The following is a 12959-nucleotide window of genomic DNA, read 5'->3' as shown; positions in this document are numbered from 1 at the left end:
GTTTTACTCTGCTTTCCTTGTCGTACACTCTACTTGCTTGTATTTGCTACTGACTCCTAACATTCTTATGGTCTTCATCATGGCATGCAACCATAAGGAGGGAGCATCTAAATAGAAAAAAAAGGTAAAGAGCCTCATTACAAAGAAGAAACTTGAATAAGTATGCTTCAAGTAAGAGAGAAGACAGAATACTTCTTATGACTGCAGTGATTTTGTTTTTATAATCTTTCCTATTATATTGAAATGATGTCCATTCACACCAGGGACAGGAAACAAAACAAAACAAGATTTCTACAATAAACAATTAACCTGTATACACTTCCAATATCATGAAGTCCTTTTCATCCCCATGAAATCCTTTTCATTCCCACAATGCTTAAAAATAATATGGCATGAAACAGTGGATACAGATTTTTCCCAGTTACCTCATGTTAAGAATCCCATCTCAAAGTACATTCTATAGTATGGATGAGAATTGCATTAAAATGTTCAGTATCTTTCTTCTCCATATATTTATATGAGCAAATGCAGGATGATTACATGGATACATTTTTCAAGATAAATGGATCAAGACAATAGGAGCCAATATATCGCTGGGGTAGTAAAGTGTTCCTGGCAAACACATTTTCATTCCAAGACATTTTTTTTTCCCCCCTCAAACGTGATATTGTCAATCCCTGACTAGAAACTAAAATGTTCCAGTCAGTGATATGCATTCTTGGGTCACCAAAACATGAATATTTACTCCCTACAGTATGCATGCTTAATGGCCAATTAATGACCTGTTGTAAAAGAAGTTATATAATGAGGTTGTGTGTTTGCCTTAGGAACGGTGATCTCTTCCTCCTAGCCCTCCTTTGTACGACTTTCATCTTTGTTGTAATCCAGTTTTATTTCTGACACACCCCTTTCTCTTCAGAAAAGCCTGACCGTATCCTGCTGGAGTCCTGCCTGTCTATTTAAAACTTCCTTTTTCTAGATTGCCTCTTTAGTTCTGTATTCTTCCCAGCTTCACTCCCAATATAGATTACTGTCACACACTGAATACCATTACAAAAAGCACATCAGACAAGAGACCGCCTAAGATGCTTTTTCCCTTGATTCTGATACGTGTTGTTCAACTTGACCCTTTTGGGTACCCTTCATTAAATATTACTTCGCTACTCCAGTTCTCAGTTTTGTCATTGGTTGTTACTAGTCAACAAATTCTGGCCTTGGTTAAAGGCAATGAAGGCATTCCTCTTGACTTCAGGATTTCATTCAGAGCGCCAGCTCTGACATGGTTTCTTCAAGAGTGGTGCAATAATTTTTAGGAATTGGCAGATCAAAGTCTCTGTCACAAAGTTCTAATACAAATGGACTGGGACTTTTGCAGTATGGAGTTCCCCTGATACTACAACTAAATCCAGCAAGTATATTAATAGATATTTGTTGAGCAGGTGGCTCATGTAACGATACTTTGCCTAACAACTTCATACTCATGTATGAGCTAATTCAGTGTCATTTATCTATTTTTATGCCTAGCACAAGTAACTATTAGGAAATTTCATCTGGAAATTTTCCATCATTGGGGTATTTGTTGTGAAAATGTTTCCTTTTTGCATTGACCTTTTGATCCAGCTGTATTATGAGATTCTAAAAACTGACATCCTGCTCTCCTCTTTGCTGCTAAACAGATGTTAAATAAGCAACTCTCAGGAACTATGGGTAAAATTCTGACCTCTATCCAAACATGAGCATTTCCAAACGCATTGAAAGGTTGAAATTATTTTTAAAACCTAGAGATAACACACACAAAAGAATCAGATACTGTTGAAGTATTAAAAAAATTTGCTCTTAGCAGCACAGTTGTCCTGGTAATACCTCTTACAACCAGAAAGATTCCTACTATCCTCTTTAGAACATTGATTACCCTTTGCCAACCTCACATGCACTCCTTCAGTCTTCCCAAATCACTGATGTCTCTCATGCACCTGCTGGTGATGGTCTCAAACTACTGCTCAGTTTTTGCTAGCTTGGTCTACAATACTAAAAATGTTCCCACTCATATAGAAGGTGGCAGCTCAGTTTGTTAAAAGCTAACCCAGATAGGTATGCTAAACAAAAAGCAAACCAGCTTGGAAAAAAAAAGTTAACACCAGGTTTGCTGGCTTGCCAAATTTAACAGTATTTTTAAAATTTAAAAAAATAAAATAAAGAAATAAAAAAAATTGGGTATGTTTTGCTCCCACTTATTTCTTTCCTCTATCTCTCTCATTTTCTACCTCCAGCACAGAACAAAGAGTACAGGATTTGTGATGACAGCATTTTTTTCCAGAAAGATCCTCCCGTGCTTTGTAGGCACAAGGCAGCAGAATGAAATGGAAGAACCATTCATACTTGAAAAGTTAACCACAATGGCAACAGCTGAATGCAAAGGGCCGAGGAAGGAAGTGCAGAGCAACCATAGCCAATAGGAGTCACTGGGACTCCTCAGCACCATACCTGCTCCTCCCTCCTTGCAGTCTGCTCTGCAAGTAAGTGCATTGTAACTTTGTCCATGAACCTGCAAGGAGTGAAAGCACAGGAAAGCTGTGGCATTACAAAACAGAGCATGAGGAGAAAGACACCTCAACAGCTGTGTTTCATTTTTTGGCTAAAAAAAAAAAAAATTGGCAGCTTTAACCCAGAGTACAAACCTATCCTTTGCTATGTCAAGCTTCATCTGCTATATGCCTCTTTCATAGACTAGCAGAGTGAAGAGATACCATGTAAGCTGCCTTCAATAGGGAAACAACCTAGTTATCTGGGAACCAGAACATGTTTACCTGGCTTCTTTGAAATCAGCTCTATGTGTGCAGGGACCAAAGGGTCTGCAACATTTAGGTTGCTTCTCATAGTTGAGTCAGCTTGTTCAAGTTTTGCACTACATGGCATAGCAGCTTGGTGTGCAGACAGATGCAGAATAAATGCATTTGGGAGTACTACTATTTGAAGCAACTGTTCACATTCAATTTTAGAACAGTCTGGAATGTGAACCTGATTTCTTAATCACGTCACAGGTTGTCATGGGTGCCAAAATTTGGAGTTCTCAGAAATCTCTTATTGTAGCATGTCCATATTTTGCCCTCCACATTGCTGCAAGTCATTTATCATTCATGCTTCCGACTGGATTAGAAGCATGACTCCACTACTCTGCTTCTGAGAAACTGGTGTTACCCTCCCATTCCTTCTAGTCCCCTCTCCAAGGAGGAGTGCCTTAGAAAGGCACAAGAAACAAGACCCAGGAGATCTACTACTAGATCTAGTAAATGTATGTAGTAAGCTTTTAACTATAAGCTTCATATAACTAAAAAAAAAAAAAATCACACTTTGCCAGGAGCTTCAGACCTGACTGAATATGGCACAGAGGCACATGGAACATGGCCAAATTTGTTCTCTTGGTACCTTTTACACTGTAGAGCTTTTAAGATACCTTTCCGGCTTACAGGAGAGTTGCATCTTAAGAATTTATAAGCACTTCTATCCTGATTCTATACCGATAATTACAACACTCTAGACAACTTACAGCTGAAATTCTCTTTCCAAGAATGCTGCATTTTTTTCTGGCAGCCAGTGGTTTCACCGTGAGAAAATGGTATTACAGAACTTAGAAGTTGTTCAGGCATGATACTCACTCTGAGTATTGACATAGCCAGTACGTGTATATTTAGGGAACTCTCCACAGAGTTCAACATAAGACTCTGAAAAACAAGTGTTACATAAAATCACACAAGAATCTACAATGTATAGTAGAGAGAAAGGGCAATTTATACATACAAGAACTATACAGAAAGACCTGTATTACCTGGAATATACGCATCAAATCTCTTAAATTAAAACCATAATTTAATCCAGTCACTGTGGGTAGAAAGTTCTGGGGCGTTTTCTGATGCAGACAGATTGCAGCTTATGTTGAGTGAGATGATAGATTTCACTATACTGCAAAACTGCAGCTCCAGTGCTGGAAAAGGATATTTATGGTCCTGCTCTATATGGTGGTTAGAGCATCCATCTCTGGGAAACAGACAGCAAACAGAGGAAAATGTCTCTGAGAGATTAAAAAAAGTGTGTGTGGAGAAAAGTATAATTATTTCTTTTAAAATATACCCACATAAATATTTTAATAACACCGAAATCCAGAAATTGAAAGCACAAGTTGAAAAGGTTTTCACAGCCAAAGCACACAGTGTTAAATATCTTATTCACTCCCTGTCTCACTCGATGGAGATCATAATTACTATCAAGTTAATATGAAACCTGCCAAATGAGCCTGACTTCAGGGCAGTGTGCTCCTTTGCAGCTTTTTTCTTTCCAGAATGCTTAATAAATTGTGTGTATTTAATCAAATTGGGACAGTTCAGGGTCTGAATGTTGTTTCAATAAAAAGTAAGGCAGATAGCACCTTAGTGGAGTACCAGGCATAGGGGAACTGTAATAAAGTTGTTAAATTTCTTAGGAAGAGTAGTATATTGATCCTTTATCTTGGATCAATCCAATTATAATTCTATTATTAACACATTTGTGGTCTTTTTAACAGTCATTTAAAAACCAGAAAACTCAGAAAAATTACCTGAGGATGCTTCTGCCCCCAAGGTGCAGCTCAAACAGAACTGGTCAAATCACAGAATCCCTCATTTGCAGAACATTTCTGTGTGAAAGAAAAAAAAATATATAATCATATAATCAACAAATAAACAAAATACCTCCAAACTGGGAAGCTAAAAACATCGAAGCTGAACAGAAGCTTATAAAACCCATACATATTTTGAAAAAATTACATTTTTGATCAGTCAGCATTTTCAAATGAAATCCTGTTGTAGAACATTCCTAATCAACCTAAATGTTAAATATACTAACATAGGCAGTTTCAGAACCTTGATTCTCTGCAGTGAAACAAAGCAGTATGAGAAACTAGTTGATATTATGTGTTTCTCAAACACTATCCATTAGCAAAAAAAAACTGTTGACAAGTTTAAATAAAATACAGATGACAATGCAAATGCTGGAAAGATGGTTTTAGGTAGATGCACAAACACAGTCTTTTAAAATCTATGCACTTCCAGGTGTGAAAAGATACTAAAACTATGCAGATGAAATCACTGCTTTGGAAAAGTCAAAAAAAAAAAAAAAAAAAAAAAGCATGCTACACTTATTTCACAGTGACCAGTTCAAATCTAAGAAGTAGATTAAACCAGTTATTCCTTGAATGCTTTTGGCCAGACTGATTAGAGTTCTCTAGTCTTCCACAGTTTACAGTCCTTCCTGCTTTCTTTGTTTGAACAGAACTTCAGCTTTGTGAATAATTTCCCTTGCTAATTCTAGTAACTTTCATTCCTTTGCTGAGTAGCTATGCTGGCCTCCTTTTACTCTTTCTTGCATCTTTCCCAAAGGATGGGGGATGCTCTGCTGTTGCATCCTCTGCCCAGATGGAGCATCTTCTTGCTCCCTGGAAGGATTTAATTGGTTTAGTGGCCCATTTTAGCTTCTTTTTAGTGAGTTTCCCTGTTTTCACAGAGTTACTCTTTTTGAAAAGTTAAGCACACTTGTGGCGGATTCTTTGGCCTTTGTTGCTCCTGTGGAGGGTGCTGAATTGAAGTACATTACAGTCACTGTCACAGAGCAGTGATTCCATTGTGAGATTTTGAACCAGATCCTGCACATCACTCAATACACAAACAAGCTGTCACTCAGTGTGGGCTTGTTGTTTAGGGAACAGCCCCGTCAGCCCCCCTTCTCTGCTTCGCTGTTCAGTCGTTCCGTCCACTCAGCCGTAGGTTTGCACTGTTGGAGAATTTGTGTGTGGGTTTGTCAGAAATGGTATTAAGGGAACTAAGTTGTTGTTTCCTTCAATAGATTATGCATTAAATAAATATGTTGGAGAAACAAGGTTGCAGAAAATCTAGTGCCTGCTCAGGCAAATGTTTGTTACGTGCACATTTTAGCAGATGCTTTTTGCCCGTGTCTGTATAATTCAAACCCTATCTGTACTAAAAATGGAAACCCCCAAACCTGAGCACAGGTAAAGGCAGAAGCAGCTGAGATTTGGCACAAGATAGGAAAAACATTTCTTTTATGAAAGTGCAATAAACAGTACCTTTGATCTGGCAGATGAAACACAGCCAACATATCCTTCCTGAAACCCAGAAACAAATTAATAACAAGTAAACTATAAAATCCAAAATAAAGTTAACCCTTAAAAACAGAAGTCCCCTCAGGCAGAGTTTTGCTCCCTTCTCTTAACCTCCCATGAAAGACAGAACTCTGAAGTTCACTAGAGGCTTCCATACCTCTCTGCCTTCTGTGTGGCAGGTTTTCAAGCCCAGCCAAGAAGAGTAGCACCATAAATCCTTAAGACCCAAACATACACAAATAGTCCTGCTGGTAATGTGAAAGTTTGAAGACCTCTGCATACTCTTCTACTGCACTCCTTAGAGAGTCAAAGGACTCCTGAGGAGACCTGGGGTGTCTTATGCATGATTCTTGTTTACAATACAGTGCCTATTCACTCAAGTCTGCTCCTGGGGTTGCCACGGCAAATGGTCGAACTGAGGCTTTTTCTACACATTCTGTCCCTGTAGCACCTTTTATCTGGTACTTATAACTGTGCTATTCCATGCTTGCTCTTTGTGAGACAGAGCACCATCTGTCTGCTATGCAAGGCTGTAACAAAATGTTAGGATGTTCGTTCTCTTTAAATTAAGAACTTGACTGTTACTGTGAGCAAAAACATTTTGTTAAAATATGGCACTTGGTGCACCTACCCAAAGATGCTGATTTACTGAAAAACTTCCAGCAGTGGGATTCATGCATGTGACACACTGACAATCGTGAATTTCTTTTAAAATCAGTTTCTGTCTGTCATACCTATGTAGTTACAAAATAACAAAGGGATAATAAAGCTCAATTGTATATTCACAGTTTGAGATTTCTATTGACAGATCTTCACACTGAATGCTTCTGCAAGAAAGTGTGATTATGTAGCTCTCTGCTAAAAGAACTGAAAACCTCTCCTTTGTTACAACTCTCTTACACACCATTTCTATCATTTGGAATCTTTTAAGGGATGTGTCAAAGTTGACAGGCCCAAATTTGGCCTCCTCTCACCAAATTATATTTGTAGATTTAGAATATCTTCCTTGTAGGACAAAATCCCAGCAGTCAACCTCTCCAAAACAAGGGCTAAATTCTTTGGCTAACTCCAGGTCAGGCAATAAGCCAGCAACAATCTACCCTCTTGTACTACAAAATGCATGTTTCTGTTCATGTGCTACACCATCCCTCCTCTTACAACCAACATATTAAGTTGGTACTGTGATGAAAATCACTCTGCTTACTCATTTACCTATGGGTTAGATGGTTTTATTAGTTCAGCCTGTCGCCTCTAACCTTCCACTACACTGTGGAGAGCTCTATTGTGTTACAGCCATAAAAGCACTTTACCAGAGCTTTACACAAAACTTAGAGAGCTAACGTGCTGGGTTCTCTTCTGTCACACATCATATATGGGATTAACAATAGTAGCTAGTTTAACTTATTGGATCTTTGTTTTCTAGCCTGCAAATTAGGTCAATAGCATTTTCCCCATCCATGGGAAAGCTCGGTGGCTCATTTAGTCCAAAGGAATCCTGAATCTGTAGCTAGTAAAAATAACAAATATTAAAGAAAATGTTCTGTTTTGCTTCACTAATAATCCAAAATGATTTCAAGATAAATTTACATTTTTGTAAAAAAAAGCACTGTGAGATATTAAGATGTGAAATGCAATTTGATAGGACTGCAAGTCTGGCTGTTGAGTTTTTCTTGCCAAAAGAAGAATTTCAGGTCAAGAAAAATGTTAATCTCTAAAATACCTTAAAAAAAAAAAAAGGAAAAGCTGTGATACTTGCTTTATCCTCCTGTTCACATAACAACCCAGTAGAAATCCAAACAGTAAGAGTAGGCCATCAGCTTATAATCTCTCCTTGTCTAGCCATATTAGAGAGCTGTATCCAGAAACCTACCATTTTGATCCAAGCATTCTAAGGTAATTACTCTAAACTCCTAGTCAGTTTTAACCACATTTCACTCAGTTGCATAAAAGTATTTCATAACAAGTGAAAGAACTGTAAAGGACAGTCTAGGGGCACCTTCTCTGACCCACCTCCCATCCCCCCCATCCTTTTGAAAACTTTAACAGAGTAAGTTTTAAGATGGTGATATGGAGTTCTTGAATATATTATGCTTCAAATCCATTCAGGTAAAAAGGTAGCAAGTCCTGAAGCTAACACAGCTTAGTAGTCCACTGGGCTTTGGGGACAGAAACATTCATATCTTCCTCTTCCCTATCATTCACCCAGCCCAAGAATATTTAATATAACCAAAACTCTGGCAAAACAAAAACAAAAATATAATATTGCGGTTAGCAAACAGTGTATGTAATCCTCCTAAACTAAACTGGAAATACACTGCCCTTTACTTGAGAGCGAGCAGGTTATAGGAAGTGATGAAAAAATGCCTGAAGAAAATATTTCCCACCCTGAGGCTCTGCATCCATTGCTTGTTTTCCTTTCTCACCCAGCCCTAATGCTTTGTCTTAGCTGCACCAGTTATTGTTTAGCATTTCTTGTAATCTGTCAGTACATTAGGGAGGCTTTCTAAAGCTGGATTAGTACAACTTAAACATTTAAAATATATTTTGTCCAAACTGCAGGAAGAAGTTGACCTTAATAATTGTTCTGTGTGTTGTTAACATCCCAGTGTCTCCCTAAATTAAATTTGCTTTAGTTCTTCCTTTTTGATTGCAACACCCTTATTTCTTAGCGCCAAAGTAAACTGCAAAATGACATAGAACCATTAGGAAATGACATTTCCCTTTGAGCCCATATGTTTAGGTTAGTGCATTTCAAACTCCAGTCACAGCGTTTTTTTCCTCAGAAACGACGGCCACACTTGGACACACAACAATGTACAAGCACCACTGTCAGCATCCAGAGAACTGATCTCTAGATTTCACTTGTTTTCTATGACAAATCTCCCTCATACCCCTTTTGCACATAGGCCTTTCTCTCAGATACTTACCTCATAAAGTTAAGTGAGGTCTTCAACTCATTCCTCACTGGTAACAGGATCTGCAGATTCTGGGAGCTACATATTTCTTTCTCATTGAAACTGATGCTCCTTGTCCACAACTGTTCCATTCGTTTTTGGTTATTATTATATTTTTTTTTTGGTTCAGCAACAGCAGCATATCATGTGCAGGAATCTCAGAAATTAACATTACCAGGCTCAGCCATAGCACTGCAGAATGTACACAAATAATAGTTATAATTTTTTAAATTTCTCTTAAGCATGAAGGCAGCAAAAATAAACCTGTGTGACACAGTATTCCCTGTTCATGTCCAGCAACTCAAAATTGAATAACCACTGTGCCAAAATTCCTGTAATTGCAATTATCTCTCCCTTCCTCTTGAAACGTAGGCTACAGAACTAATAGTTTATACCAGGAAAATAGTCATTTAACTTTTCACATTTATGACAATGAATGATAGCTATACTGCATTAAATAACTGATTTGCTCTCCTAAAAACATGTCTAGATTTGATCAAGGATAGGTAAAGAGGATGTCAAAAATTCTATCAGAATTGACAGCATTTCTGTTGACGAGTTAACATTCACCATTAATTGAGTTAAACAGAGGCTGTGCATGTGGCATGACGACTTTTGTCCTGATTTTTAAATTCTATTTTTCCCACCAGCACTACCCAGAAGTGACTACTTCCCAGTAGTACTACTCCACCAGTTCTTCTAGGTTTTTTGATAGAACATGGCAGATACTGTATAGTAACCGAATGGGACTTGGACCACTGCAGAATCTTCCAACAGTTCAGTAACTGTGTCAGACCAAAAGACCTCTTTCCCAACTTCTGCCTTTCTTAACCAAGACAATTGACTTCCCTTTCTCCAGAAAGACAGCTAAAAAATATTGCAATCAAATTGTCCAGCCAATTGTCCTTCCAATGAAGGAAGACAGCCTATTTGCAAAGGCACGATGTAGAAATATTTCCACATTAGTAGCAAGAGAAAGATTACATTAAACTGTTAGGAGAGTTCAAACACTGATATAAATCACTATAGTTGTATGTTTTTAATATACTAAGCTAACATGACAAAGTCAATTAATAGGCAGGGTTTAAAAAAGTGAAAATACACAGCATTTATGAATGCACAGACTTGATATTCATCTGAATCTTAATTTTTTGGTAATACTGAGGGATTATTATTAACTAAAATGCAAACAGGTATTTCAGCAAGATTACGTTGTATAGCATTTGTAACTCAGTGTAGTAGAATACCGCATTTTCTTGTCACTGAAAAGGTAGTGAAATGGAATATTAGAATTATTGCAATATCTATATGCACATTTTCCAATATGAATGGTATGCCATAAACATAACTCATTCTACAACTGCATGATTATCTTGAAATAATATAACTTGGTCATAAATGAAGAGAAATGATATTGAATTGCTTTACCAGCTTGCTGTATTGAATACTATCCAGGAAGATCAGAATTAAAATAGAGACACTTAGTAAATACTGCAGCAATAGTTTTCTTCTTTGAAAAGTGTCAATTGTATGTGAAAATGAAACTGCAGATACACTTTAATATTTATCACACCAGGTACTTCATTCACGTTGTAGAAAATAGCCATATCAATGGCAGAAATGAGGTATGAACTTAGCTTGTGTAGTAGATAAAATAATCTGTTGAGGTGGTAGGGAAAGAAAAAAATGCTCTCTACAAATCTCCAAATGAAAAATAAAATATTGGGCCTCATAATGCCTTATCATTTAGATGAACCTATGAACTGGAGGAGACAGAGAAAAATAAATATGCTTAATATGTCAGATATATTTTTTGTATTGGAAAACACACTGCATAATTCAGACATATTAGAGTTATCTGGCTGTTTCTATAAAACATATTAAGATAAGCTGCAAGTGAAATATTTGTGGATGAGGAAGAAGAATCATCTGAGGGTTAAAACAGGGTTTGGAAAGAAGAGGTCAATTAGTTCAATTTTTTTTTTGCCAGTAACAGACAGTGAATTCTTGGGCAAGTCATTTAACTCAGTTTTATCTCCTTCATCTGCATAACAGATATGCTATTATTAGGTCCCTCACTGGGATGTTATGAGGTTTAACAGTCTTAACATTGAGGTCCTTGGGTGTAGGGTTCTACATAAACACAACTATTTTATTATGACAGGTGGCAGCACCTCTGAGTTAGGACTGCAACCAGCTTCCACTTAAAAATTATTTTCCTTTACAGCTTTGGCTTGGTAAGTGGCCTGGCTTAAAAATTGCTTCTTTTTTTATTATTTCCTAAATGCATGTGACATTGCGTCTGTTTTTGTCAATAAAACTGACAAAGGAAGAAAAACAAGGAGGAAAACAAGGTCCCAGAGAGATCGTACTTATACCACATAACTGAGCATGATGCAGCGACTGCAGAATTAATGCCTGCCAAGCTGATTACAAAACTAGGAGAAATCCATCTAAGCTGGCTAGTTATCCAGCCTTCATGGTGCTGCTCTGAGGACTCACCAGTCACTGTGAAAATTCATTGTTTCATACCAGCTCATCTGGTACTAACTCAAGGAATCAAACCACTTAACATGGCATTGACTTGCCTGGTGAATATTATTTAGCAGCAAACCTTCAAACTACCAGCGCTACTTCTGCAAAGTGAAAGCAATTTGATAGAAATTTTCTCTACAAAAAGCCACAAAACATAGTCGCTCACTTTCTAGATGAGACAACACAGGAATACAGAAAAAAGACAACTTGCCAGTGGCAATGCTCTACTGGGAGCAGACCCGGCTCTTCCTTGCAGACCTCTGAGAAGTAAACTATCCTCTCAGATCGTAAGAAAATCTCTCTTTGATATAATGAAACAGGATATAACTGAAATATGCTTAAAATTATCAAATCATTAAACCAAAGCAGTTAAAGGTGCTAAAAGATGAAACATTCTTTCTTACCACCCCATGTGCAAAACTCAAATATTTCAACAACAACTGAAAAAGTATGAGTATGATCAATCTTAAACAACCCACATAAAAAATAAACATTAAGCATTAAAAATGCCTAGTAGTCACCACATGAGTGATATAAATGCAGGCCAGGAGCCAGCTGGAGCTTTCAGAACAAAGCACTCATCCAGCAACAAGTGTATCCTATTCATCAAGTAAAGAGACGAATGTAATGTTACAGCCTGATTTTCCTTGCCAAAGAACTTTGCACTTATCGTGCCCCGTAATACTGTCATTTTCCTTCAAAGGAGCTGTCAGGTCCAGGAATGAGACCACGCAGGAGAGCTGCCTCAAGTGAAAATGAAGTGGGGGGGGGGGGGGGGAAGGAGCATATGGAACTGGAGAAGTTCATAGTATGCTTAAAAGGAAAGAAAATGAATTCTCACCTTCCCTCTTCTCTACAGAACCTAAGAATGAGCTGGTGAAAGACCTACAAGGCCTTTAGGAAGCTCGGTACTGGTAAATAAGGATAGACTGTAAATTTCTAATCTGGAGCTTTGATATTCCCTGGCAAAGTTGTTTAGAAACAAGACCATGAGCTGCACCTGTTCAGGGAAAAATTCTTTCATCAGAGTTGAATGAAAGAAACAGAGAAAAAACAGCAAGAGAGGGGAACCCTGAGGAAGTACTAATCAGAGTAAAATAAAAATAGGAAGAGATGGATACAGAGTGACAAGTATTTTGTTCTTAAAAAAAAAAAAAAAAAACCTCATGTAAATTAATCCTTTTTGCCATTACAAGTAAATTTCCTTCCAGAGTAAAGATGGGATGCAACACCTCTCTCTCCTAAGAGGAGCTAAAGGTTATCACCTGGCCTTGCTTCTAATATATGGGTCTAGGTTGTAGCCTGATTACATCACATGC

General features: G+C 37.6%; 1 long non-coding RNA gene across 1 annotated transcript; it reads right to left on the bottom strand.

Moving 5' to 3' along the window:
* Nucleotides 1–3734: 3734 nt before the first annotated feature.
* On the bottom strand, nucleotides 3735–10999 carry LOC106029864 (uncharacterized). The gene is made up of 4 exons (XR_001203373.3): nucleotides 9079–10999; nucleotides 6116–6154; nucleotides 4592–4669; nucleotides 3735–4035 (listed from the first exon to the last, which is right to left on the bottom strand). It is a non-coding gene; the product is annotated as an uncharacterized lncRNA (long non-coding RNA).
* Between the last annotated feature and the right edge of the window lie 1960 nt (nucleotides 11000–12959).

The sequence above is a fragment of the Anser cygnoides genome, chromosome 6 (genome assembly GCF_040182565.1).
Source record: "Anser cygnoides isolate HZ-2024a breed goose chromosome 6, Taihu_goose_T2T_genome, whole genome shotgun sequence".
NCBI classification, from domain to species: Eukaryota; Metazoa; Chordata; class Aves; order Anseriformes; family Anatidae; genus Anser; species Anser cygnoides.
Note: the sequence above shows the minus strand (reverse complement) of the source record. Positions and strands in the feature narration are given on the sequence as shown.